This window comes from Canis aureus, chromosome 9 (genome assembly GCF_053574225.1).
Source record: "Canis aureus isolate CA01 chromosome 9, VMU_Caureus_v.1.0, whole genome shotgun sequence".
Lineage (NCBI taxonomy): Eukaryota > Metazoa > Chordata > Mammalia > Carnivora > Canidae > Canis > Canis aureus.
Window position 1 is genome coordinate 17,234,222 of NC_135619.1, and position 26,799 is coordinate 17,261,020.

At 37.0% G+C, this 26,799-nt stretch overlaps 1 protein-coding gene and 1 long non-coding RNA gene across 3 annotated transcripts in view; one reads left to right on the forward strand and one right to left on the reverse strand.

Annotated features, from left to right (window-relative positions):
* Window positions 1-26,799, forward strand: part of PRORP (protein only RNase P catalytic subunit) — a 123,867-nt gene that overhangs the window by 59,828 nt on the left and 37,240 nt on the right. The gene's annotated exons all lie outside the window — the stretch shown is intronic.
* The window catches only part of LOC144320451 (uncharacterized), a 78,628-nt gene continuing 53,992 nt past the window's right edge, over window positions 2,164-26,799 (reverse strand). The window contains exons 3-7 of the long non-coding RNA XR_013386026.1: window positions 19,672-19,779; window positions 16,021-16,188; window positions 11,417-11,527; window positions 10,275-10,348; window positions 2,164-3,706 (exon numbers count right to left, since the gene is read on the reverse strand). This is a non-coding gene — a long non-coding RNA (uncharacterized LOC144320451). The remainder of the gene's footprint in view (window positions 3,707-10,274; window positions 10,349-11,416; window positions 11,528-16,020; window positions 16,189-19,671; window positions 19,780-26,799) is intronic.

Genomic DNA, 26,799 nt, shown 5'->3' on the forward strand with positions numbered 1-26,799 from the left:
TCAGCATGGAGTCTACTTGAGATTCTCTCTCCTTCTCCCTTTTGCCCCTCCTGCTTGTGTTTGCTCTCTTTCTCTAAAATAAATAAATTTAAAAAGTGATTCTTTCAGTGTTTTTAAGGGCAGGAGTTATAGGAACAATTATTAATCCAGTTATTACTAGGTTAAACTCTAATCCAGGATAGCACATTTTATTTTATCTGAATTACATATTTCTACAAATATTTATTATATTTCTTTAGAAAAAACTAACTTATTCTTAAAGATAAGAAACTTTAAAATAAATATGTAGTATTATAAACTTAACCACTAATGATTCTGCTGTATTTTAGAATATTGATTCTCAGACTTTAGTGAGCCTCAGAATCACTTTGAGGGCTTTTTAAAACAGGATGCTGGCCCTATACACCCAGAGTTCCTGATTCAGAAGGACTCAATTTACATTTCTAAAAAGTTCCTAGGTAGTGCTGATGCTGCTGGTTTGGGGACCACATTTTGAGAACCACTATTATATAAAAGCAGTTTCTCAGAAGTGGGTTCATATTGCTTTACAAAAATAAGCAATTTATAAAAGTCAAACACTCAAAATTATTAGAAGTCTTAATGATTCTTAGATTGGGAATCTCTTTTTTTAACTGACTTTATGAAACTCATTTTAAGGTACTGAAACGGGGATCCCTGGGTGGCGCAGCGGTTTGGCGCCTGCCTTTGGCCCAGGGCGTGATCCTGGAGACCTGGGATCAAATCCCACATCGGGCTCCTGGTGCATGGAGCCTGCTTCTCCCTCTGCCTGTGTCTCTGCCTCTCTCTCTCTCTCTCTGTGACTATCATAAATAAATAAAAATTAAAAAAATTAAGGTACTGAAACGGTCCTAAGAATAATATACTTCTTCCACTTTCAAAATAGAAGTTTGTCTTATTTCCATAACCAACTAGTAGTATATATCAAGTACTTGTATTATAAGTATACAATTGTATATTTAAATTTTATATTATTTATAATATATTATAAATTATATATATACTTTATATAATATATACTAATTATAATATTAGAAGTATTATCAAGTAGTTCTATTAGCATTATGATGATTTTAAGGTACCTAGAGTACTCATTACACCTTCTTGACTCGTAAGAGTTCTATTTTGGCATGTGACTGCTGGAATAGTTTATACCACTTAGAATGGTTCTTACATGTACTGACTGCTAATGGGGTGTATGATCAAGTACCACATAAGTGGGTTTTGGGTGAAGTAATCAAGGGAGTAAGTAGAAAGCTGAATGAAGCCAGGCAAAATTTCTATAATGAATTTGACCTTATATCTCTTTCTTTCCAGATATCCCCAAAAGGGTATATTTTGCATGGTGTTTGAAACAAAATTTCCCTGATTGCATTAGTCAGCCAAATGATTGTATGTCTTAGAACAGCATTGTTAGGAATACAGCGTTGCCAGGCTCCCATATCTGTTTTCTCTCTGACAGAATATTAATGGCAAGTTGATTCTTCTCTTGATGTGCCCCTGATAATGTTTGTGTGATAACTACTTGGGGTGTTGTGAGATTGTCTATGTGAATCATTGTGGTATACCTTGCTTCTATGGCAGTATTTTTTTTTTTAAAGCTCCTTAAAGAGCCAGTTTTCTTTTCTTTTTTTTTTTTTTTTAGATTTTATTTATTCGTGAGAGACACAGGGTGGGGGGTGAGGGAGAGAGAGAGAGAGAGAGGCAGGCAGAGATACAGGCAGAGGGAGAAGCAGGCTCCATGCACGGAGCCTGACGCGGGACTCAATCCCGGGTCTCCAGGATCACGCCCTGGGCTAAAGGCAGCGCTAAACCACTGAGCCACCCAGGCTGCCCTATGGCAGTATTTTAAAACACACTTCTTAGGAATGTGCTAGGTAGAACTACCTGTGAAAATATAATACCCACTTTAACCAAAATTTTAAAATACATATTATTAAATCTGCAAGGTAAACAGCAGTTCCAGAATGAGTAGTAAATTAACTTAAATATGTTTTTGAAGTTTTATAAATTGTTCATACCTAATTATTATGACAGTGGTACTATTTTATTAGTCATTAATTTTGTGTTAAAATATTTATTTCAAAATAACAGGTCTTTTCCCTTTTAAAATAGTTTCTGTTTCAGACTTCTAACTCTTGGAAGGCTGATTTTTCTCTCAATAACAATTAAGATGAATTCAAAGCTTAGATTTTATTGCAGTATTTCACTTAGACATTTTTTTTTTTCAAAATAGTATTAGGAAGAGTATGTAGTTCCTTCAGGTTTATCCTCCCCACTCCAGAGTAGGTACTCTTTATTTTTAGATTATTTCTGTTTTGCTTTGTTCTATGAGATAAAAGATGATTATAATGATGTATGCACTGCAAAAAATAAACTTAAAATAAGTTAAAATAAAGGTAAGATAAGAGCACAAAGGGAAAATAAGCTTAGGAAAAATTAGAAGTTTAAGGTTGGCCCACAAAATTCATACCAATGAAGTGCTCTAGTAATTTAGCTGTAAATTCTATCCACAAACTTGAAGATGAAAACGTGAGTGCCAAAGAGCAGGGATTCATCCTTTTATCTTCCTGCACATCATTCATAAGCACTCCACACTACATTTATAAACACCCTCTTTACCTAAAGAGATTCTCAAAGGGGCCAGGATGGGCTTGAGAAAGAGTTAAGATATATCAGTAAGTGGAGAAGTTTGAAGACACATAATTCTGGTACACTTTCTAAGGAAGTTATTTCCACTGTAAGATTCACTGATTTTGAGGATTCACATAGTTCATCAGATCAAATGGAAACAAACTGTTTAGAGAAAGTACCATTATTCCTAATATTTAAACCAACTAAAACAAAATAAAATAAAATAAAAAACAAAATGAGTTCTGTTGTAGGCCCTTTCAGTACAGGGCATGTGGGCATTGTGAGTGCTCTTTACAGCATCCTTGTTAGGAATAAATGAATGAAAAAAAAAAGGAATAAATGAATGGATTGTGTAAAGGAGTCAGCAATAAAGGAGTGAGAAACACAGTTATATGAGCTTGAGAGAACAGGCCTCAATAACTCCATATCACTAGTGCTATCTCAGGTTGGTCAGAAGGCCCAGTAGCAGGACTCGTGCTTATTGACCTCTTTGGAAAATGGAAAGCTGATTCTTCACTTTGGATTCACAGTAATCCGTAGCAGTACTAGACCTTGTTTTAAAAATTTATAATTTTATTGCAGTTTTAAAAAAATCTGGTCAGGAAGTATATATCCCTAATATACCTCCTATAGAGTAAGCACTCTTAAGATTTAAAGAGATACTCAGGTGGGTTGGAGTATCAGAATTGCCTTTGGTATTTGTTAAGTAATTATGGCAAACATCATTTCTTTAATGTGGGGCGGGGGAGAGCTTGCAAATGCAACATTATTTAGTCAGTAGAGCATTTTTTCACTCTGTTTTGTGTAACTCATAAATGCCTAGAAATTGCTTGTGTATATAAAGTTACAGAATTAATCTAAATTGAAGTTTTCCAGTTATCGTAGATCTCCCTCTCCAGAAAAGATCTATACACATCCTATGATATGAATGGCAGGAAAACCTCTTGAAAATTTTCTCATCGGTTTAGGAAAGAGATAACAGGCAATCTTCCTGGGTTTAAGCTTAGAAGATAAATGGAAACAGCACTTCCTCTTCAAATGGACCAAAATAACCCTGCAAAATATACATAAAGTGTTTTATCAATATCAGTCTTTTACCAAAATAAGAACTTGAAAGTGAAAATTGCAAAGCCACATAGTTTCATGGTTGTAAAAACATTCTAAGTTTACCAAATTCTTAATTACTTGCCAGTGTTTTGTTTTATTAATTCCATTTCAATGTCCATCACCTGGTTATCACTCTTGACATGTCATCAGAAAGAAAAAATAACATATAGCTGACAACATCTGTCATAGGATCTCATCCAGAATACCACCTTACGTTTAATTCATCATGTCTCATTAGACTCCTCTTCCCTGTGAGTTTCTAAGACTTTATTTTGAAGACCTTGACAGTTTTGAGGAGTGCTGGGCAGTTATTACATAGAATGTCCCTCAACTGGAATTTGTGTGATGTCTTTCTCATGATTAGCCTCAGATTTTAGATTTTGGGGGGAAAGACCATAAAGGTAAAGTACTGGCCCTATAACATCACATAAAAGGTATAGTATCAACATGACTTATCCTTATTGATACTAACTTTGATCACCTGGCTGAGGAAGGGTTTGTCAGGTTTCTCCAATACGAAGTTTTTTTTCCCCTCTTTTCATGCTGTAATCTTTGGAAGGAAGTCAGTGTGCAACCATGCATGGGGTGGGGGGGAATGGTTGTATGCTTTACCTCTTTAGAGGCAGAATATTTACATAAATTATTTTAAATTCCCATGGAGAAATATGGGAAATTTGTATATTCTCTATTTACTTATTTATTTAATCCTTATTTATAATAGTATGTACTCATGGTGTTTTTATTTTATATTTTGGGTTATAATCTAATATTTATTTTGTTCAAATTAGTCTGGCTTTGGCAATTGCAAACTTTTTATTGGCTCCTGTCTCTTTGACATACCCCCATCATTGTGCAGTTTTTTGAGACTTCTTTGCCGTCTGGCACCACAGTATACCTAATTTGTACAGTGTTCTTTTTTAAAAGCTAAAAACCATAGATAATTAGGTTGGCTGCTTCAATCTTCTTTGAAGGAAAAGTTATCAAGATTATCGGAATTATAAAAAAGACTGGCTAGTATTTTTTTCTACTTTTACTCCATTTTTCAATATCTGATAATATTTGTGTCTGCCACTTAGTCTAACAGTTTTGCCCAGTCACCTTTGATTTTTTCTTCGAGGTTAGTCTTACTTATGGATTGCCTGTTTTGGAGGATCAATGTGTATTTGGGATTTTCTTTTTCCTTTTCTTTTTCCTTAGTAGTGAGTAGGAAATGTACAGCTCAAAGGAGAAATTGAAAAATCAGTATAATCTTGTTCAGAGCAGCTCTCCTATTACTATTCTCAAATAATCAAAAAAGTGGCTGTTACCCAACTGATAAACATTAGTTACTTCCGAAGGGAAAGGTTATATAGAATGTTGGTTTTCTATATTACATATTGCATAGTGTTAGAATTTTTTTAAACAACAAATATATATTTCCTTTATAATCTGGAAAAAATAAAGGTTTATTTTTAGAGTCAGTGGAAATGCAAAGAAAAAAACTTACCCTTTCTGTGGTTTGAAATGCTTTGGAACTTAAAGACTTTTCCCCCACACTGATGTTCTCAAAATTTTTGGTTATTTTTCATTAATATTGTTTACCAGTACCTGTACTAGTGAAATTGGCACATCTGTCCAGTTGTTTTATGTAATTGTAATGCCTGCTTTAGCATTTGACAATTATTTGGGGTTCTCTGACAATTGTTTCAAGTGTGTAAGACTTCTTTTTAACAAATTTTTAAATATATTGTTAGTAAAGACCGCTTTTATGGTATCTTACAAAAAGACATAGAGTTGTTTTGGTGTGTTGCTTTAGAAGGAATAGGTGGGAATCTTTCCCGCTCTTTCTTTGTTCTGCTACTTGTCATGCTATCCTGAGATTTTCTTTCTTTCTTTATATCCACGGTGTTTTCTGTTCTGTGCGTGCTGACCCTTACCGCCTGAGATTCCTTCTGTTTTTTTTGTGGGTTTTTTTTTGCTTTTCTCTCTCTCTCCTTTAACCCACCAACTCAAGGACCCTGTCAACTTAAGGAAACCCCTCTCCACATTTTCCCTGGGATATGACATGGTCTCAAAATAAGAATGTCGCTGCAGCCAGTAATCTGTATGTTTTCTAGCTCTAGTAGGCAATAGCTTCACTCTCTTTATTTCCTTACTGCCACATTCTACCCCTACCCCTTACCAAGAGCCCTGTGTTTAAATTCTCAATCTAGTTATGCCATTTGGAAAATAAGATATTCTAAGATTTAATAGCAGAAGGAATAAATAAAACCTTGGTAGAGTTTTATTTACATTTCTTTGTGCTACTGTAGAAGCCATAAAATCTTTTTGTCCTCTCCATGTGTTCTTATTTTTATTTCAGTACAACATAAAACAACCAAACATTTGTTTTATGTAACTCCAAACCAGAAGGTTTTCTTTTACTATGTATTTTGTTTGATGGAGTTTAAATACAGCATAGTCACTTTCTAATAAAATCTACAAATCAACAAAAGTAAATTTAATTATCTGTGCTCAGATTCAGTTTAATAAATATTAAGTGACTATTATGTGGTTCTGGAAATGACCATATGGCTTGCCCTGAGAAAACTCACAGCTCTGAAGTGATAAGACATACACGATTCCGGGGAGGGACGGCATATGAACACCGTCAGTGAGATGTAAATAAGGAGGTTGAGGAAAGACTTCATGAACAGGGTGGCATTTGAGATAAACTTCCTCAGGCTGAGTTAGTGGAGAGGGTATTCTAAGCAGAGACAGCAGTTTGAGTCATGAGGGTTTAGAGGCAGAAAATAAAGGCATACTTGAAGAATAGTGAGTAGACCCCTAGTAGCTGGAGCATATCTTACTTGTTTGGTAGTAGCGGGACATGAGGTCAAGAATGTTGGTTATGGCCCTGGTTTGGAACACCTTAAATATCATATTGTGAAGGGTCCGAATTTTCTTTCAGTTATTCAGCAGCTAGGTTGAGGATACAGTGGTAAATAAAAACAGGCATGATCATTGTCCCCATGGAGTTTTTAGCCTGACATTATAATAATCCTAGAAATACAGGTAAATATGCAAGTGTGATAAGTGGTACCAAGCAAACAAAAAAAGGTACAAGGTCCTATGAAGACATTTAAGAAAAAAAACTTGACCTAGATAAGGAGATCAGGGAAGGTTTCCTTGAAGATATAGCAAGTGAGTTAAGATCAGAGGGATGAATAGGAGTTAACTAGGTAAAGAAAGATAACAAAGAAGGATGAAAAGAGCATTTTGGGTGGAGAGAATAGCATGTGCAAAGGCCCTTACTGGGGGCTGGGTAACAGAAAAATGGAAAGTATGAGAGACTGAAAGGTCAGAATGGTAGCAGAAAGGGTCCAGACCTTGTAACTTCAAGGACTTGGGTCTTTATCCTAAGATTGCTAGAAAACAGGGAATTGACATAATCCAGTTTTCATTTTAAAAGTATAATTCTGGCTACAGTGTGGAAAGTGAATCAGTGATTTCCAATCAAGGTGGTTCCATAAATTCACACTTCGATGTACCACTTCTGCACCAAATACGTATCAATGATAGATGAACTTACAGAAACTGCAAACCAAAAGGATATTGCCAAGCTCAAAAACAAAAGAAAACATAAAGGAAATCTTGAGTAGAGCTAAAACTATTGGCCTGCTTGGTTCTGAGTCCTAGAATAGGCATGGAGACAGGGATTTCAACTCCTTTGGGATAGTAAAGACTAAAAGTGTGCAAGGTGAGATGGGGCAAAGTCAGATTTATTTTTTAGAAGTGGAGCAAGAGTGAGGCTTCTCAAAATGGCAAAAGAATCTAAGGTAAGGAGGGGGAAAAAAACCCTTATAACTACCATTTGAAGTCAATGGCCTGTAACTCTCTCTCAAAACAATAAAAATAAAGTACGTTTTATATGCTCAGATTCAAATTAATATATTCCATTTAAGGCAAACAAGAAAATATTAAATAAAAACAGGCAGAAATGAAACAAGAACCAGATGAATGTTTAAAAGAATCAGTTAGAATTCTTGAATGAAAAATAGTCATTGAAATAATTCAGTGATATGATAAACCCTAGACTGGCCACAATTAAAGAATTTATTAATTGGAAGTTGGTACTGAGAAACTCACCCAGAATAAAGCATAGAAATATAGATTTAGAGAGGCAGAGACTAGTTGGAAATGGATGAATCTTCAGATATTTAGGAAATAAAACTGAGAGAATTTGATAACTGGATGGGAGTATGTGAACTGGAGAAAGAGATCAAGGATGACATCAGCATATGGATTTGTTTAACTGGTTGGAAGGTGATGCCCTTTACTGAGAATTTGAAAGACATTTGGAGGGAAAATTGTGAGTCTGGCTTTGGATGTATCTAGTTTGATGCTTCTAGGGTATCCAAAAGGAGATACTTAATAGATAGTTGGGCATATAGCCCTAGAGTTCAGAAGAGAGGTCTGGGCAGCAGATAGAAATATTTTCAAATGCCTGTGGGTGATAATTAAAATCATATGAAAGGAGAAAGAAATTCTAAGACTGAGCTTTAAGGTATTTTAATATATAACTGTGTAGTAGAGGATACGCCTGCCAGAGGACATGGAAGAGTGCCTGCAGAAATTGGAGGTTAACTAGACAAGTATGTTATGGCAGCCAAAGGAAGAGAATGTTTCAAAAGGCAGGCAGAGATTAATATTGTCAAATGTTAACACAACAATCATGGAGAATGAGGATCAGGAAGGGTCACTGAATATAGTGATAAGGAGATGATTGGTTGACTCTAGAGTAAGCTATGGAAGTGGAGGGAAGGGAGAAGCAGCCAAATGGAGTAGCTTGCAGGTTGTATAGGAAAAACACACTATGTGTCTCTCTTTTATCACTGACACAGAACATGCCACACTTAAACTCTGTCACCAGATGTTTTCACACATCAGGCAATTATCTGTGATATCAGCTGGTTGTCCTACAATTGAATAAAGTTTTTTGACACTAGGAATTAGTGCCGACTCCATAGGTCAAGGGCTGAGTCCCACAAGACTTCACATCCCCTTCAGACATTAGTTGCAAGTCCCAGGTTGTCACCTGTACTTCTGACTGATTGCTGTAAATTGGAAGTTCCCACGACCCCTCTTTGAGTTTTATCGTTTACTAGAATGGCTCTCAGAACTCGGGGAAACACTTACTTAAGGTTACTAGTTTATTATATAATAAAGGATAATGTAAAGAGTACAGATGAACAGCCAGATGAAGAGATACATAGGGCAAGGTCTAGAGAGGTCCCAAGTATGGGAGCTTCCATACAGAAGGAATTGGGGTGTGCCACCCTCCTGGTATATAGATGTATTGAGCAGCTCTCCAAATCCCATACTTTAGGATTTTTATGGAGGCTTCATCATGTGGGCATGATCATTAATTCCCAGCCCCTCTTCATTTCCTGGAGAGTGGAGGGCTGGAGCTGAAATTTCCAAGCTTCTAATCATGGCTTGGCCTTTCTGGTGACTGTCCCTCATGCTGAAACTATCCAGGAGCCCATCAAGAGTCACCTCATTAGAACAAAAGACACTACTATCACCCAGGAAATTCCAAGGGTTTTTGGAGCTCTGTGCCAGGAATCAGGGGCAGAGACCAATATGTATACTTCCTATATTTCGCAAGTAATGATGGAAATTGAGACAGGAAGCAGGGAGGATAGAAATAGGGCAGTATTTGGAAGGGATAAAGTGAGTGGACAAGTGGGAGAAGATCCAGATAGGGGTTGAAGCTGACTGTGTAAGAGGAAAGGAGCGAGTGATAGTGAATTCAGGAACATAGAAAACGATAGGGTCCAAAGCATAGAGGGAGGAATTAGGCAAAACAACAAATGTGGAGGGAAAGAGATGCAGATATTTTCCAAGAGAAATATACTGTTTGACTATGGAACTTTTTTCACAGAGCATTTTGAAGGACATATTCTTCAAAATACACTTGGGGTAGATTTTGCCTTAAAACATGACTGCCTTCTGAATTTTCTAAGTCATCAAGTACTATTCACTTCTTATATGAGAAGCTATGGCAGATTTTCAAAATTAGTGTTTTTAATGCTTTTTAATCCTTTATTCCAGAATAAATTAAAAGTAATTTTAGATAGCAAAATGTTCTTTACACTTTCTTTTTTTTGTTGTTCTTTACACTTTCTTAACATTAGTTTGTAATAGCAAAGAAATTGTATATTAATGTAAATTTCAACCTTATTTAACTTTGCTTGATTTTGCCACTAGTAACATCTAGATTTTAGTATAAGGGTGTTCTTTTGATAGAATTGAACATTTTGTTAGTGTGTTGAGACAAATAAATCTGAAAATCCAGCAAGAACATCCTAAAGGTTTTTTTTTTAATTGAATCAGTTAATTAAATTCTGAATAACTAAATACGTACACCTTCTATAGTTACCTTGAGCTTTGTATTTCACAAATGGTATCTCTTATCTCCTTTAATCTGCAACCACAAAAAACTTCCTGCAGAGAAAGAGCTTATATTTTTAGATAATACCCTGTTTACTTACCTTTCTTCTTTTAAATTTTTTTCTTCCACTTTAACATTTGTCAAAGGTGATACTCATGTCACATGGTTGTGTTACTGGAAAGTCACATTGGGAGAAGATTTGTGAAAGAAATGAGAAAATGAATTTCACCTGTGCCAGGAACTGTTCTGAGCATTTAATATGCATTATCTCATTTAGCCCTCATGATAGTCTCATAAGGTATTATTTTCATTTTACAAATGTAGAAATGAAGGGTTAGAGGAGTCAGGAAACTTGCCCATGATAAATTTACAGCTAGTAAATGTCAGAATTGAGATTCAAACCTAGGCTGTCTGACACCAGAGGCTTAGCTTCGTGACACTGTATTATATTCTGTCTCTGAGGATCTTGCCAGCTTTCCATACATCTGCTTTGTTTTTTAAGATTTATTTATTTATTCATGAGAGACACAGAGAGAGAGAGAGAGAGAGAGAGAGAGAGAGGCAGAGACACAGGCAGAGGAAGAAGCAGACTCCATGCAGGGAGCCCGACATGGGACTCGATCCTGGGTCTCCAGGATCAGACCCTGGGCTGAAGGCGGCACTAAACTGCTGAGCCACCCGGGCTGCTCCATCTGCTTTATTAATAGAGAAAAGCAGCTTCAGAAGTGAAAGTAAAGCCATCAATGGTATTCATTTATTTTAATTAGATATTGATACGATCTTGAAATAGAAAATGTTCATAGTCTATCAAACAGTTGAGTCTTATATAATATCACCATAGTTTTGTGCCCTTATACATGTAGCTTCATTAGTCTGGCTAATTTTTTCTTTTCCTTCAGGGCTCAGCTTGAGAATCTTCTCCAGGAAGTCTTCCCTAACCCCCTTCCCCACATTCCCTACCTTCACCCAGAGGTCCTCATTCTTCTGGGCACATGGCCCCTTATGTGTGCTTTCTGAGCACCCTGCTCTCATCTATGGCATAGCACCAGTCACCCGATTATAATTATCTAGACTCCTTGATAAGCAGGAACTGTTCTTTTTAGAAATTTCAACATCCAGCACAGTGTCTGATATGTGGTAGGTATACGAAAAAGGTTGAGTGAATGTTTGACCCAAAGTGTATTTTTAGACTTACGGAATGTTTGGTGACTGTGATAGTGGTGCTTATGATAGACAATGTACCTTTTGTTTGGTTCTCCAATCTTTCTGGTGAATAAGGAGTGTTTTTCATATCTCTGAAGTCTTGAAGTCATCAGATGGGAGAGGGGTGAGGAAATGCTGTTGGTGAATTCCCTGAGTAAGGCAGAGGACATTGGTGTTATTTTTCTTTCCCTTCCCAGTGAGAAGGGAGCCAAGTTGTAGAATTAGGGGGAAGATAGTGGCATTCAGATGAAACTTCAGAGTCTATCAGTAGCTTACTATTTACTGGTTAGAACCTCTAATTTAAGTATTGGCTAGGTCTACACTGTTTAGGCCCATAGCTGTTTTATACAACTTTATATTCCCACCAACCAGCACCAGGTTTAAACTTTTGTAAGTCAAGGTGATAGATCATTCCTAAGTGTTCACCCCTAACCTGAAGCCAATGTTTTATTCTCTATCACAAGTCTATCGACTAGCAATATTATCGTGTATCAGAGGGCAGGAAAACTGCACACCGTCCCCATCACCAATGTTTTTTGACTAGATGACCTTAGGTAAGACAGTGAGCTTCTCTGGGCCTTATTCATCTCCTTTCTAAGGTGAGCGCCCAAGTTTTTATGTTCATGAGACCATAGATAACTTGGATTGTCTTTCAAGGTCCATTCCATTTCTATTTTTGGATCCATAATTTATATTAATTATTTAGCAGTGTTCCAGTGCTGCTCACTGAGAAAGTTGATTAGAAGTGTTCTTCTCTGTGGCAGTTACACATTTGCCATTTGTCATTCAGCAGCGTTGAAATTTAACACATGAATTTACTGCATTTAATGTATTGATTTTTTTTAACTCCTACAATCTTGATAGTTGATTATTATCATGTGTAGTCCTCGTTTTGAGTTTCTCTTCTCAAGGTAGTTGTGTTTCTTTTATTTTTTTGCTTTAAGGGTAACAGCCTAATACTGCTGAATGAATACTGTCAAGCTATTTACCTACGAACACCAGAGCCTTTTGGGCATGTGAATACATTTATATCAGCATATATGATAAATGCTGGAGTGTTCTTACTGAGGTTCTTTAACTCTCTACTCTCAAAAGAAAGTTTTTGAGTGTAAAATAAAAGACCTTATAATTCTTTATTAAAAGCCTTACTTCCAGGGATCCCTGGGTGGCTCAGTGGTTTAGCACCTGCCTTTGGCCCAGGGCACGATCCTGGAATCCCGAAATCGAGTCCCACGTCGGGCTCCCGGCATGGAGCCTGCTTCTCCCTCCTACTGTGTCTCTGCCTCTCTCTCTCTCTATGTCTATCATAAATAAATAAATAAATAAATAAATAAATAAATAAATAAATAAATAAATAAATCTTTTAAAAAAAGCCTTACTTCCTGAAGGCAGAGATCAAATAACAAAAATCAAGAACTGTAGTAGTCAGAAAAAAGTATCTTCTTCAGTATTACTATGAATACATTAATAATTCATTGTCCTATTCTCCACCAACAAAGAAACTGCAAAGTATACATTTTAACAGCAAGGGTATCTGGAGCAGGCCTCCTAATCTCCAGTATAATCCTTATGCTATTCCATACTGATAGAACCTTCCTGTTTCCCCCCTTTTTTTTCAACGTTTTATTATGAAACATTTTTTTAAAGATTTTATTTATTCATGAGAGACACAGAGAGAGAGAGAGAGAGGCAGAGACACAGGCAGAGGGAGAAGCAGGCTCCACGCAGGGAACCCGACATGGGACTCGATTCCGGGTCTCCAGGATCATGCCCTGGGCTGAAGGCAGTGCTAAACCACTGGGCCACCGGGGCTGCCCTATTATGAAACATTTTTAAAATACCTGAAAGTTTAAAGAATTTGCAGTGAACATCTGTACACCCATCTCCTTGATTCTACCATTAACATTTTACTACATTTGTTTTATCAGCTGCTTTTCTATTCATTAATTCATGTTGATTTTTTAATGTATTTCAAAGTAGATTGTAGATATAGGTACCTATACCTATTCTCTTTTAATCAATATTTATAATACTTCTGCCTACAGGCATGACCACTGCTGATTGACTGATTTGACTGATGTAGTTCTTTTTTTTTTTTTTTTTTTTTTTATGATAGTCACACACAGAGAGAAAGAGAGGCAGAGACCCAGGCAGAGGAAGAAGCAGGCTCAATGCACCGGGAGCCCGAGGTGGGATTCGATCCCGTGGGATTCGATCCTCCAGGATCGTGCCCCGGACCAAAGGCAGGCGCCAAACCACTGCGCCACCCAGGGATCCCCTGATGTAGTTCTTAACCCATTATCACCAGCCTTATTAGTAGAGTGCTGTCAGCCTATACAAAATGGTCTTCACCAGTGACAATCTAGAGTAACATTCTAGATCAGCACTGTCCAATAGAAATATGCTAGATTAAATCTTTTAGTAGCCACATTAAAAAAAAAATTAAAAGAAAAAAAATTAAAAATTAAAAAAAAAATTAAAAGAAACCGGTGAAATAACTTTATTTATTTATTTATAAAGATTTTATTTTGTTTATTCATGAGAGAGACAGAGAGAGAAAGGCAGAGGAACTCCATGCAGGGAGCCTGATGTGGGAGTCAATCCTGGGTCTCCAGGATCATGCCCTGGGCTGAAGGCAGAGCTAAACCGCTGAGCCACCTAGGCTGCCCAGCAGTCAATTTCTTAATGAATGCAAAAGAAGTAGTGGTATTTGGAGCACTTGGGTGGCTTAGTAAGTTAAGCGTCTGCCTTGGGCTCAGCTCATGATCCCAGGGTCCTGAGGTCAAGCCCTGTGTCCTGCTCCCTGCTCAGTGGGAAATCTGCTTCTCCTTTTCCCTCTGCCATCCTCCCCCTTCCCCGGCCCTGCCCACCTCCCTGCCCCATGCCCCCGACAGCTCATGCTCTTTCTTGCTCTCACTGTCTCTCTCTCAAATAAATGAATAAACTCTTAAAAAAAAAAAAAAAAAAAAAAAGAAGAAGTAGTGGCATTTATCATAGCAGGCCCTAATTATACCTTTTATGTTGAGGTCATTTTTATTCTTAGTTCCCTGATCAGAAACTTCTTAGTCTCCTCTTATTCCCTTAGGCATTTCTCTTGATTTCTTGGCATCAGTACTTAGAGTTGAATTACATTCCCTATAGCAATATTTAGTGTATTTTATTACTTTTCTGCCATTCTCCACATAGTTTCATGCTGTACCAATTTATCTTCTCCCATTTTTGCTAGAGCAGTCTCTCTAAAACAGATCAGATCTTTACATTTCAATTATAAAAATAAAAAAAATACGTGCTAGTGTTAGGGAGTTTTAACCAGAAGAAAGATTTCTGGAAAAAAAAAAAAAAGAAAGAAAGATTTCTGGCTGAATAACTAGAACAATGTTCCTATTTATAAAGTATAAATTGAATTTCCTTTAATGATTTGTCAGAAGTCATCTATATTCTTTCATTTTTCACTAACAAAATATTTAATTTTGGATAATGAAGAAGCTGCATCTCATTCTCTGCTTTCAGTTGGTGTATTTTATCCAGAAAATGGATGAGAAAAAGTCAAAAGTTACATAAAATAGATCTGATTTCAGATTATCTTTGGTTTTTATTTTTAACGTTTAGCTCGTCATTCTGAGTCTTGACTAGCCCACAAAGAAGACCTAGACTGGAAACCACCAGAAGAGGCAAGAGTAGCTAGTAATCTGGCAGTGGCAGAATTTCACAAGAGAGGGACACTTGGGTGGCTTGGCGGTTAAGCAGCTGCCTGCAGCCCAGGGCGTGATCCTGGAGTCCCGGGATCGAGTCCCACATCGAGCTCCCTGCATGGAGCCTGCTTCTCCCTCTGCCTGTGTCTCTGCCTCTCTCTCTCTCTTTCTCTCTCTCATGAATAAATAAATAAAATATTAAAAAAAAAAAGAATTTCACAAGAAGCTTATGTTGATAAGTGTCAGTTATCTTGAAACTCAGCACATGTGACTAGCTAGAAATACCTAAAACATTGCCTAATTTAGATACTGGATAAATAAAGTAATTTAAATATCTGGGATACTAAGATATGCCTGCTAAACTTCCGGAGGAAAAAAGAGCATAGCAGTTCACCTCCTCCAGTAGAGCAAGTCACTATAGGCTCCATGCCCATGTCAGATAGCATTATAATGGACAATCTATAAAGGATTGATTTGGTTGCCACAGTGATGAACAATTTTTAGTGGGTGTTCAACACTATAAAGATTAATTTTAAGGTTTTCTTTAGGTACTCATTTTACTGTCTTCACATTTCACTATCACCTTGTTCATTTATTTTTTGTTTACTAACAGTTTCCCACTTTACAGGAATGTCCATTCCATGAGAGCAGGAACCTTCCCTCTTTTATTCACTCTTATATTCCCAGCACCTAAAACCATGCCTTCCGGGCCTGGGTGGCTCAGTGGTTGAGCCTCTGCCTTTGCCCCAGGGCGTGATCCCAGAGTCCAGGGATTGAGTCCTACATCGGGCTCTTTGTGTGGAGCCTGCTTCTTCCTCTGCCCATGTCTCTGCCTCTCTCTCTCTCTCTCTCTCATGAATAAATAAATAAAATCTAAAAAAAAAAAAAAAATGCCTTGCAGGTTGGCAGCTCAGTAAACATTTATCAAAAGAATTAATGATGCTTACTTACCTTTACAGATTCATCAATAGACAACTATCAGCCAAGAATAAGTATCATAGCCCCAGTGCAACTACTTCATACTTTGAAGGCTGTTAAAATGCCGCTGATGATAAAAGCCATACATTATTTTATTCATCACTTGTCACAGTGTCCATTTGTTTCTTTTTGTCAACCATCCTTCAAATAAGAGGAAAACACAGGGTATACTTTCAAAGAATACTATCTGTCAGGGAAACAGGTGTAATGTTTAGATCTAGAAGTAGAATGATAAAAGCTAAAATGGCATTCCTTATGTTATTTATATTTTTGGACAGGAGTTATATACTGTTTCTTTCCCTTTATGAGTGGCCATTCATAAACCAGCCTAAGTAGTGAAAATGTAGGACTTTACTTCAGAATAATATCCCAGTTCTGAGTGCTTTAGCATTTTCTTGAAAAGAAATGAAGAGAGAATCTTACCTTAATTTTATGTTTTCAGACTCCCAACCTTTGAGAACTGGCATCTAATTCCTTAAATTTATAGAGATGAGGTAATATAAACCAATTTTTGATGTTATTAATACTTCTAGAAGCTTTCTTTAATGTTGATTTTTTAAAATCTTGCAAGTAATGTTTCAAGGAAAAAACTTTAAATATACATAATCTCACCCACCTGCATTGAATTCCCCATAGGGAGTTTGCTTCTCCCTCTGCCTATCTCTCTGCCTCTCTCTGTGTGTCTCTCATGAGTAAATAAATAAAATCTTTTTAAAAATTACTCCTTTTAATTTAAAATATTTGGTTTCATGAAAACAATTTAAAGTTATAAAAAACACTTGTGACATATAGTTAAGATTTATTCCTTTGTCTTAGTAGTCTTTTCTCCTTTTTAAATTAACAATGCAAAAAGTTTGAAACTGGAATGTCATTCTTTGTGAGTATTCACATTTCGTAAAAGCTTATGAAGTACTCAGATTTTTAAGCCCATTTTATAAATTAGTAGCTAGGGTAGAGTGATACGGGCCTACAAAGACATTTTTTTTTTCTACAAAGGGACATACAGCATTTATGAAAGCTTGTGACCTACACGTGACATTGTTTTGATACTGAGTACTTGGAAAGTGTTTGGCAGCCACTCAGAAGAGCATACTTCTCCCCTTACCTGCATAATTTGGATTAGCTACCATTCCTTAAGTGCCCATGCGTGACATTTGGATGAAGTCCACATCTAATGGCATTCTACATGTTAGATATAGCTTCATGCATTTGTTAGAGATAAGTTGCTACTGTGAACCTTACAACATCACCAGTTAATTTATTGGTAATTTCAGTATGCCAACTTGATTGCATCAAAATTAACATCCTCTTCTTCATTGCCTAAAGAGTAGAGGTGTCAGTTTCTGAAAAGTTTCTGGAAACATTGCTACCACTTTCCGAAGTGTTAGCTTTCCACATAGACTCTATTTTTCTGTTTTTGTTTTTGTTTTTCCCACTAAGCAGGAAATGACTAGAAACAGATTCCGAGATTTAGAAGTTCTCACAAATCTACTTCTCTAAATTCCCCCTCTCCATATCATGCCACTTTCTCTGTGTCTCTAGGCCGCTCTCCTTCTGTCTCTTATAGAGTCATTGGATTTAGAACTCAGCTGGGTAATCCATGATGATCTCATCTTGGAGATCCTTAACTTGTTTACATCTTAAAAGAGGCTTTTCTCAAACAGGTTCACATTCACAGGTTCCAGACAATAGGACATAGATACATCTTTTCGAGGTTCACTATTCAATATCCCACCCCAGTCTCACTCCACTTGCTGCCAAGTTCACTTTGCAGCACCTTGATAAGGAGCTGCAGGATTCATGGTCAAATGGCACCTTCATCATTTCTCATCTCTACCCATCCTGTTTATGAACAGTCCTAAAGGTTAAAAATTATTCATTCTGTTAAGCCTAAACCTACCCCAGGATAATATTTGACAATGGAATCTAGGTCTCCTACAAAGCTATATGGGATAAGTAAAACTTGTTCCATGACAAGTCCCAGCCTGATGCTGGGCTAAGAATGAAATGTTCATCTCAGCTGCAACATTTAAGGGGATGCCAAAAAATTCAGTAATTAATAAGGATAAATATTTTAATGCAATTTTTAAAACTCACAATTAATGTAGAAAATCCATGATGGGGTGTCTGGTTGGCTAAGTCAGAAGAGCATGTAACTCTTGATCTCAGGGTTGTGAGTTCAAGCCCCCATTGGGTGTAGAAATTACTTAAATAAACTTAAAAAAACTCATGATGAACAAAATACCAATATTTTAAAGAAAAAAAGGCACACAACACTGTTATTGATTTTCCCTTTTGTCTCAGGTACCAGTATGGCTAGGCGTGGCGCTATTGTTGAACCTTTTTTAAAATTTTTATATTTTGTTCATCATGGATTTTTGTGCATTAATTTTGATTTTGTAAAATACTGCATTGAAACACTATTTATCTTGTCCAGTGAGTTTTTTGGTGCCCTTTTAAATTTTGTGCCTAAGGCAAGGAAGGGTCTTAGTCACCTTATTCTGGTCTCAGCCCTATAACTAAAACAGACACACAAGATCCATACTTAGCCAAGTGGACTCTCCCTCCTGGGACTTTCCCTCCTGGGACTTTGTGGAAGATGTAAAGACGAGGATGTTGTTAGAAACATTTCACAACAACATCAACAGTGGAAGTCAGTATCCTACCCTACTGTAACTGTGGTGTGTTTGTCTGCACACACATGCAAGCCTGTTCACCTGAGGGTCCAGCGGCAGGCCTCAGAGGCAGTGCCTAATTAACCACTCCTGTGGCATAATCTTGATCATATTACTACTCTGGCTTTGCTGGGTCTTACTCCTTTTCTGAGCTGGTGGTCTGGCATTCAAGACTCAATTTGCTTCCTTTTTGAAAATCAGTCATGTTTGTTTATCTCCAAACTTCCATTCTTCCTTACTTCGAGATGTTGCATGATTATATATGTACGTTTTCTTGGTATCTTAGGATGAAAGTCATCCAGGTCTAGAAAAATGAACTCATTTGGAGTATTTTTTTCAGTCATTTTCCTTGTTTTGTATTTCTTTTCTCATTCAGTCTTTTTTCCAAACATTTCGAACTTGAATATAACTTTGAACATTTATTTTTTGTTGTCCATAACTTATAAATTATAATAGTCCCTGGACCTAACTATATGAACTGCAGAGATTAAAGGGTGCCAGACTCAGGGGATCTCACCAAAGAAAAGCACCAGAGGCATCCACGGAGGGAAACAAATAATGTTTACCAAGAAACAGTGCAATATTTAGAGACATCATTCAGTATTCACTAGGCTCAAACTCCAGTCTTTGGGAAGAATGGCCTTTAAAAATTGGTATATATCTAACAACTACAGATTTGGAAGAACTTTAGAGTAGAAAAACAAAGAGCATTTTCAGTAAAAGCAACAAAAAACTCAAAATAACAGTTATCTGAAGGAGAAGTCACAAGAAATATGGGAAATGTGGGTTTACCACCCAGATCCACTGATGGAGCTAGCCCAGTCTGCCTCATTTCTCTAGATCATCTGGAACCCTTAGTCCAAGCCAGCATTTCCTGATTTTAAGATCAGGAAACAGTCCACTCTGTTGGCCATAAAATAGCCTATTTGGGATACTGCCAAGTCCCTACCAGTATTTGTCTTTTTCCCATTTTGGACTTTCAAGTTCTTTTCCCAGGCTGAGGTTCTAATTCTTTGGTCTCCTCACTCCTAGGTAGAATGTAACCAGCAGTTCTGACCTGCAAGAGAAGGGGAGGAGGAAACAGTAAGGTGCTGTGGATAGGAAAAGAAATATTTACCTCCTTCTGGGCATTAACTTTACTGATGTTATTATGGTGAATTTGCACCACTTTTTGTAGTCACCCTCTAATAAATACATCTCTACCTGTTTTTTTTTTTTTCTTTAATTACTTCTCTCCTTTTTTCCTCATTGGAGTCAATAATATTACAGTTTTGTTTTTTAGGCCTCACCTTCCACCTTTCTTAAGTTACACTCCCTTATAGAGTTTCTAGCTTGGAATTACCCCATCCTATATCCAAACACTTTGGAATTTACTCTCGTAGGATCTAGAGTCCTCCCATGTGAAAGGTTTCCTTCCTTTGCTCTTACAAAGTCTGAACTTCCTTTGCGAGGACCATTACTACTTTTAAAGCTCTTGTCAGGGATCCCTGGGTGGCTCAGCGGTTTGGCGCCTGCCTTTGGCCCAGGGCGCGGTCCTGGAGACCCGGGATCGAGTCCCACGTCAGGCTCCCGGTGCATGGAGCCTGCTTCTCCCTCTGCCTGTGTCTCTGCCTCTCTCTCTCTCTCACTGTGTGCCTATCATAAATAAATAAAAATTAAAAAATAAAAATAAAAAAAAATAAAGCTCTTGTCACTCCTACATCATCTACAGCTTCCTCCTCCTCAGTCTTTATAGTCCTGAATAGCAGTCCTCTTTGTTGTTTCTTCTACTTTCTGAGAAATGAAATTGTCAATATGCTATCAACTTATCAGGTGCTCTACTTTTACCAGAATGAAACCTCTCACCCATGCTGGGAGAGGTGACATTTCCCGTTACTACTGTATATAGTGTCTATATCTATTTTGTTATCTGTATTAGGCCATCACTGTTTGTCGACCACAAGAGCATCATTAGAATAGAACATACCTTGCCAGTGTCACAAGTTTCAGTGATGTTTGCCTCCATGTGTTAATCTTCTAAATTTTCCTTTTCTTATTATCCATGTTCTACAGATTGTTATTAGGAATAAGGCCATTAGCTTTGCTCTCCATCTACCTGATTTTTCACTGATAAATTATTGGAAGGCTCTATTATTCTTTAGGTACCACACCAGCACCTCTGTGTGGAGGCTCTTCTGATTTTACATGATTTATTGAAATTTCAGACCCCACTGTATCATCAGCTTTAATCCATACCATCATATATCTCATAAGGGAAGTGATGTGTGTGTGTATATTCCCTTTAGTTTCTTGTGGCATGTGGCAGATTTGGAGGCAGTGTACTTAAGAACCCTGAGCAAAAGTTATACTATTTCCTAGATAATTATCTTTTAACTAAAATGATAGAAACAGAGTTAAAAAATCACAGGGGAGAAAATGAAGGACAGACAATAAAGTCAAAGCAGGGCTTCTGCAAAAATAGAAAACCTTTCTTTAGGTTATACCGAGTTTCATTACAATAAATACATCTGGAGACCTTCTCATCATGGGAGCCAAACTTTTTTTTAAGTCAGATGAACAGCTGATGTATTGAGAACAGATTTTATTTAGCAAACATTCATATAGCACTCACTCTGGAATACAGTTCTCAAGTGCTTTATAAATAATAAATTAGTTTACTAAATTAATCATTTAATCCTCATAACAAATAAATCCATTTATCAGATGAGGAAACTGAAGCTTAGAGAGGTCAAGTGACATCCCTAAGGTCACAGAACTAGTAAGCAAGAGCTAGAATTTGAATTCAAGAAGTCTGCCTTAAGCCAGTACTCTAACCACTACATAATTGCAGTCTCTTCAGTTTATTTTCTTTCTAAAGTTCCAATGAGAAAAATGTTAAAAATGTTAAAACCTATACTGGAAAATGGGCATGAAACATTAATAAAACAACAACAACAAACAACTAACTAAGGACTTTATCAGATGTGAAATACCTTGACCCTCGTAGTTATAACTTAACCAAAAGCTGCTGAATTATAATAATGTTCTCTCCCTATTAATTATTGTCTCCTTGGTTCTCCCCACACTTCCCAACTTTCAAATTACATGGTTAGTATCTGGCTCTTCTTTGACCACAAACTCCTTTTGGTTGGTTGTGATATGTTGTGGGATTCTGGGAAGTTTATTGATTGTTTCCAGGGTCAGACTAATGACATCCTTTCATCTATTTCTCTTTTAGCTTAAGTATAATTTTGCCTGATAATTATTTCTGCCTGTTCATATTCATATATAATCTTCCATATTTGTTTTGCTAGCATCAGAAATTAATTCTTGCATGTGTCTGCATGGATTCTATGTTCTTCTTTTCTGAATATATTGCTCTTGTTTTAAAAGAAACTCTGTTATAGTTAATTTCACATAATATAGCCTACCATGTACATAAACTTACTAGTAGCTCTGAATTAATCTATGGAGGGCTTCAATACTTGAATACCTTGGTAGGACATCTTTCTACCATAGTGAAGGGAGCCCCAAGTAACTAAATCAGTAAACATAAGGCTAAGGATTCTAATACCTGCCTTTCTTCTCAATATTTTGTATGTTTTAAAATATGTTATGCTTTCCTTTTTGGTAGTTATGACATCTCCCTGGCTGTAGTACAGTCTATCTATAAATTAATGATAAGAGCTTTAGAAGTATTAGCTCCTTGTAAATCACAGGCCCCTAGCCTAATCAAAGCTTTGACAAGTTATAACATTAAGTTGTCACTAGACTGCTGGTGACTTAATGAAACTAATGATTACTCATAAAAACCATGAGCTTAAGTACGTATATTTTACTATAGTTGCCAGAGATTCTAGCTTTCCTTGTCCAAGAAATATTTTTTAAGATTTTATTTATTTGAGAGAGAGGGGGGAAGAGAACATGGGAGGGGGGGAAAGGAGGAAGGCCAGAGGGATAGGGAGAAGCAGACTCCCTGCTTAGCAGGGAGCTTGACGCACTGTGGGGCTCCAAGTGAGGCTCCACCCCAGGACCCTGAGATCATGACCTGAGCTGAAAGAGGATGCTTAACCAACTGAGTCACCTAGGCACCCCATGTCCAAGAAATATTTGACAAAGACCCTTCTGTTGTTGATCTATGGGCTATGGTATTTCTCAGAAGAATTAATTTGGTTTACTGTGAGCCATGTAAACTTTCAAATGTAAACATACATTATTCATTAAATCTTTGTTGACTTCCTTTTCTATGCCAGGCACAGTGCTAGATATTGTGGCAGATGCAAAGATATATAAGATGCAGTTTTCTCCTTGTCAAGGAGTTTATAATCTAGTAAATACACAAACTGTTAATGTTAGAATATATATAAGGGCCCTAAGAAGTATTTGAGAAAAAAGCTAATAAAAAAATTCGTATTCTAAAAAAAATACTTCTAGCTGGGGAAGAATCAAAGAATACTTAATGGCTAGACATCAGCATTTAACTGGTACCTTATTTTTAGGTTAGGTTTTGATAACTAGAGTTGAGAGGGTGGAAAAGAAGAGGGACTAATTCTATATCCAGACAACACTGTTCAAATAGCACCATGTAACAAAGTAGGACTTTGGAGGTAAAAGGTAAAGGGTGGGGTAAAGTACTAAATATCACCTTTTATTCCTATTGTCAAACATACCACAGGGCTGCTGGGTGGCTCAGTCAGTTAAGCATCCAATTCCTGGTTTTGGCTCAGGTCATGATCTTGTGGGTCGTGATATTGAGCTGTAGGGCTCGCACTCAGTGGGGAGTCTGCCTGAAGAGTCTCCCTTGCCTCTCCCCCCACTCACTTGCATACATTCTTGTTCTTGCATGCTCTCTATCTAAAATAAATTAATTGGGCAGCTCAGGTGGCTCAGCGGTTTAGCGCCACCTTTGGCCCAGGGCAGGATCCTGGAGACCTGGGATCGAATCCTGAGTCGGGCTCCCTGCATTGGAGCCTGCTTCTCCTTCTGCCTGTGTCTCGGCCTCTCTCTCTCTCTTTCTGTCTCTCACGAATAAATAAATAAAATATTTTTAAAAATAAAAATAAATTAAATAAAATAAATTAATAAACCTTTCTAAAAATTTAAGAATAAAAAAAGGCCCACATCACATCTTTAATAGGATGAGATTTGAGAAAAAAGATGAAATCTAATACCCAGTTGACAATGGTTGGTTAAACAACCTAGAAAAATTCTCACTGTCTTAATATTATTATCTTTGGTTATCTCCAAAATCAAATTTCTTCTTTTTAATTCTAAAATATAGTTTTAATAGATTCCACTTATTTACCTTAAAGCTGCATTGTGACAACACAACATATTGGTATAATATTCTCTTGGAAGCATGAAGATTACTTGTGTTTTGGAATAACTTCATTTAGGTTTTTCCAGCTTGCACCTATAAATCAGAGTCATGCTGTTCACTTTTGATGTTCTTCCTCCTTTTCCATCCTGTCTGTCCCTAGGCTAGCCCACAGGTCAGTAAAGAGGAATCTCACCAAAAATAAGAGACTCTTCACTTCAAAAAAAGGGACTCTCTTACTTCTCCTTGGAAAGCCCCAATTTGTGTCTTATAGCAAAATGAAATAAATGAGCATTGGAGCATATTAAAAATATTTCTTAAAATTCTAGCTCAAAATTACAAATTACTTCTTTTTTTTCATTATTGATAGTTACATAATATTTAAAGCCTTAAAATCATAAGCTCTAGCTTTACAATATTAATTTTTTTACAATATTAATTTTTAAAAGACAGTAATCAGCCCATTAAGTATTATTACCTTTCAAAATATGTAGAGAAAACATACTATGTAACTTTGATAAATGCGTGTATTTAAAAGGGCATAAAGACGTTATCCTATAATATGCTAGGCTTTTCATTTCAGTTATTTCTCCCCTAAAAAAAATAACCATGATTCCTGCATGTACTATAGATGGCAATACTTATATGGAAATGGAAGTTTGAGAATGATTAGCAGATAGAGTCTTAAATGAGTAAGGTTCAGTTGAAATGTTCTTAATTTTTCTCCTTCACTGGATTTTTAAAAAATAATAATAAACTTTCTTTTTCACTCATGATGTTTCCATTCAGTTTTATTTCACCATCACCTGACCTTCTTCCCCCCCTCACCTTTGTTTCAGAAATCACATGTTATACAACCATTTTCTCTTTAGATGGCAGTGATTGGAAACCAAGTGATTATGCACACAGGATCCTATGTAAAGTGCTGTAGAAGTATTTTTTCTCAGGCAGGTTGAATGCCACATGGCCTTGCTGTAAATTCCAATAGGGACAGGGAAAACACTGTCATGTATGTTTCAAATACACCATCATTAAACATCTACAGTTCCAGGGTTGATGAAGTCTATCTTTGCATGGAGGGAAGTAGCTCATTCTCAATAGCTCATAGCTCAATATGGAAAGCTCTCATTCTCCTTAACATTAGGAATTTGGGGACACCTGGGTGGGTTAGTGGTTGGGCACCTCCCTTTGGCCCAGGACGTGATCCTGGAGTCCTGGGATCGAGTCCAATATTGGGCTCCCTGCATGGAGCCTGCTTCTCCCTCTGCCCACGTTTCTGCCTCTCTCTGTGTGTCTTTCATGAATAAATAAATAAAATCTTAAAAAAAAAAAAAAAGGAATTTTGCTGTGGGATTCACTCAGTAAATATATATTAAATGATATTACATGTTAGGCCCTGTGCTGGGTAAGCACCTTGCACTATATACATAAAAGAGCATGGTGTCTACCCTCAGACACCCCTTCCAAGCATAATAAAGTATAATAATTCTTATAATAGAGGCATGTAGAAGATAAAGTAAGGCACAAAACAGGAATAAATGGCTGTAGCAGATATTACAAAACATTCACAACATACTTTTTTTTTTTTTTAAGATTTTATTTATTCATGAGAGAGAGAGAGAGGCAGAGACACAGGCAGAGAGAGTAGCAGGCTCCATGTAGGAAGCCCGACGTGGGACTCGATCCCGGGTCTCCAGGATCATGCTGAAGGCGACGCTAAACCACTGAGCCACCCGGGCTGCCCCACAACATACTTTCTAAGCCTACTGGCCTCAGACTCCTTCACAACACAGCTCTTCAGGAAGCTGCTCTTGTTCTATCAAAAACAAAAATAAAAACCCCACATGCAAGAAGAAGCCTTTTGCCTATCATTGGCATAGTGGGAGATGTGTCTACCTAGAAGTGGTATACATTATGCCACCAATTGTGCAAAGAAGGGGAAAGAAAACACACACACTTTCTTGCTTGTTCATGTCTCTTGAGAGGGCTACCCAAGAAGCAGATAGTATTGGTTGCCACTGGGGAGAGGAGCTAGGTGGCTAAGGGATAGGGTGAGAGGGACACTCTTCAATGAATACCCTTTAGTTTCTTTTGACCGTGTGGATTTATTACCCATACAAAAATAAGGCTTTATTCACTTCGTATATCACATTACCACATGAAGAGAATATATATACCAGTTGTCTTTTATTTGGTGCATTCTACAAGTTACTAAACTCCTAAACATATAAACATATAGTAGATAGCAAACAGGTATTGCTAAGGATCATGTAAGTATCTGTAACATTTTTTGTTTTGGTTACAGGGAACTTCCCACTCTATTTTTCATAGCTCTCAACTAGTATATCCTGATAAACATCAAGTGGCTGTGAGTAGGAGTGGTTCCTCCCAGAGAAGCCAACTGTAGATTTTGTATACAGCGAGGAGCTATGTGTTTTGTTTTTGTTTAGTTTTGTTGTTTTAGTGGAAGTTACAGATGGTGTAGGCCAAAACCCATGGCAGAAAACAGATTATGAACAGAAAAATTATGGGTCAGCAAATATCTTTGGTATTGCTCAGAATTTAGAGCAACTTTAGCAGATTTCCTTGATGAGAAGAATTGTTTGTGATATGTCATCAGAAGAATCATTATAGGACATGTAGAGTCATCAGCTCTCTTGAAATAAATTTTTGTAGCTGAAAATTTTCAAAAGTGCTCTAAATGTGTAAAACTCCACAGTTTTACACATTCACTGGGTGGCTTAGTCAGTTGAGCATCTGACTCTTGGTTTTGGCTCAGGT